The sequence below is a fragment of the Solanum tuberosum genome, unplaced genomic scaffold, assembly GCF_000226075.1.
Source record: "Solanum tuberosum cultivar DM 1-3 516 R44 unplaced genomic scaffold, SolTub_3.0 scf00829, whole genome shotgun sequence".
NCBI lineage: Eukaryota > Viridiplantae > Streptophyta > Magnoliopsida > Solanales > Solanaceae > Solanum > Solanum tuberosum.
In genome coordinates, this window is record NW_006239756.1 from 59,902 (window position 1) to 62,546 (window position 2,645).

A 2,645-nucleotide genomic window follows, 5' to 3' on the forward strand; every position below is an offset into this window, starting at 1 on the left:
AAGAATTCCACTATCCTCTCAAAGGAGAAGGTCTATTCTGAGGAGATCACCACACTCCCAAAACTCCAGGAACACTCAAGCAAACTCCCCAATCATGAACCAACAAACTCCTACTGTAACACTTCCAACTTTCCCCATAACACTAGGGGAACAAACTTTCTATGCAACTCAAGCCCCACTCCCAAACCATACTCCACACTCATGGCTGGAAATGAGCCTGCAGGGACAAACTCTTTCCTTCAGTGCAGTGGTAGAGGGGAGGCAAGTAATAGTTCTAGTACAAAACCCGACCTTTCTAACCCAAGTAGTCTCGGAGGGCATGAGAATTGCCATGGAAACATACAACAACCACTTATGGCTGTCAACCGTTCTCCAACCACCACTAAGCTTCCCATTCCCCCAGATTCCCTTCTACCACCATCCATAATGGGAAATGCCCCTGTTCAACCCACTAAATGTGACTCAGACTGTGGAACCCCTAATCTTTCCACCATTCTTCTACCCACACCAGATTCCAGAGATACTGAAATCACTAGTGAATCCATGGAACTTTTAGGAGATAGCTCGGGTTTACCACAGGGGTCAGGACAATACGAGGGAGAACTCTCCCCAGGTAGTTCCAGACATTGGGACCTCCAACTCTCAGGTATTACCTCATCACATCATCCCCCCCTAATCCCCATTAGCAGCGACCAGAGAAGAAAATGTAGACGTCCGAGAAGTAGAGGAAGCGATAGCACTAATGAGGGAAATACGAACGAAAATAGGAGTAGAAATAAAAATTATAATATTCAAAGAGAGATTAAAAAAAAAACACATACTTATTTGTCCACCGCATCTATTAAAAAGCTCCATAGACATTCGTGCTCCGAGGAACCCATAAGTAGGGAACTTTGTAGTTATATTGAACCCATACCTAGCAACATCGAACCCTCTAAGAATGGAGAGGGAGATGGCAGAGAATGCAACGAACCAGACCAACATAGCCATGAATATAATAATTTGGTATTGTAGAGGGAGTAACGGAGATGACTTTAGGAGGAACTTTAGATCACTAATAGACTGGCATAAGCCCCCATTAGTGGCACTGGTAGAAACAAAAATGCAAGACCACCAACCACTACTAGATAATTTTCCTTATGCAAATATGATACAAGTTCCATCAATTGGAAGCTCGGGAGGGCTGGCAATTCTTTGGGACGACATTGTTTTTGAGCTAGAAGAAATATCTACGTCAAGTCAGGAAATTCATGCAATGATGAAGGTACGTTTGACAAATGACTCTTGGCTTTTTAGTGTTATTTATGCAAGTACGTTTAGAAATTCAAGGAGAATACTATGGCAAAATCTAAAGACAATAAAGGATAACTTCTATGGTAGCTGGCTTTTAGGAGGAGACTTTAACGAACATCTAATTGTAACAGACAAGTGTGGGGGTAGACCAGTACATAATAATTGTACAAAAGACCTGTGGGAAACTATAAATCACTGTGAACTAATTGACATGGACTTTAAAGGAAGCCGATACACGTGGTTAAATAAATGATTTAAAACAAATCACAACTCATATTTGAAAGGCTGGATCGTTTCTTTGCAAACGACAACTGGCTTCATAAATATCCTAATGCCCAGGTACAACACTTACCCCGGACCCATTCTGACCATTGCCCCCTCCTCTTATCCTTGGTCCCACCTTCAAATCACAATCGAAAAAGAATATTTAAATTCGAAACTCTGTGGACATCACATCCTGATCTCATAAAAATCATCACTGATTCTTGGACAAGTCAAAGTAACATCTTAGATGCGATTCCCATCTTCCAAAAAAATGTCTCGGAATGGAATCAAGTCACCTTTGGGAATATATTCCACAAAAAAAGAAAACTTATTAAAAGAATTGAAGGAATCCAAAATTCCCGAAAGTATGCTTATAACTCTTTTTTAAGAAATTTAGAAAACGAACTCATCCAAGAATACAACTACATCCTCCGTGTAGAGGAAGAATTTTGGAAACTTAAATCTAGAGTAAACTGGTTGAATGAAGGGGATGCAAACACTAGATTTTTCCATACCACAACACTAAACAGAAGACGCAGGAACAAAATCTTAGGTCTACAAACTATTGAAGGAGAATGGATCTATAATCAAGGGGAAATAGAAATTATAACTCAAGATTTCTTCAAAGAACTATTCAGCTCCAATAAACTATCCTTAAAATTGACAAATCCAGAACTTGAAGCCTTAGATAACCATGTTGACCTCACCTATCTAGACGTAATCCCTACCAAGGAGGAAGTAAAGAAGACTGTAGATTCCTTCCAACCTTTTAAAGCTCCAGATGCAGATGAATTACACTTTTTTTTAACCAAAAATATTGGAAAGTTGTAGGAAATTCTGTCACCGCTCTATGCCAAGAAGCTTTCACTCAAGGAAAGATATGGGTAGATATAAATAAAACTCTTGTCTGCCTAATCCCAAAAAACAAAAATGCAAACAACCTAAGAGACTTTAGACCAATCAGCTTATGTAATATTACTTATAAAATTATAATAAAGATAATAACTCAACGCCTCAAACTAGTAATGGATAAGTTAATTGGCCTCTATCAAGCTAGCTTCTTAAAGAATAGGCAAGAATCGGATAAT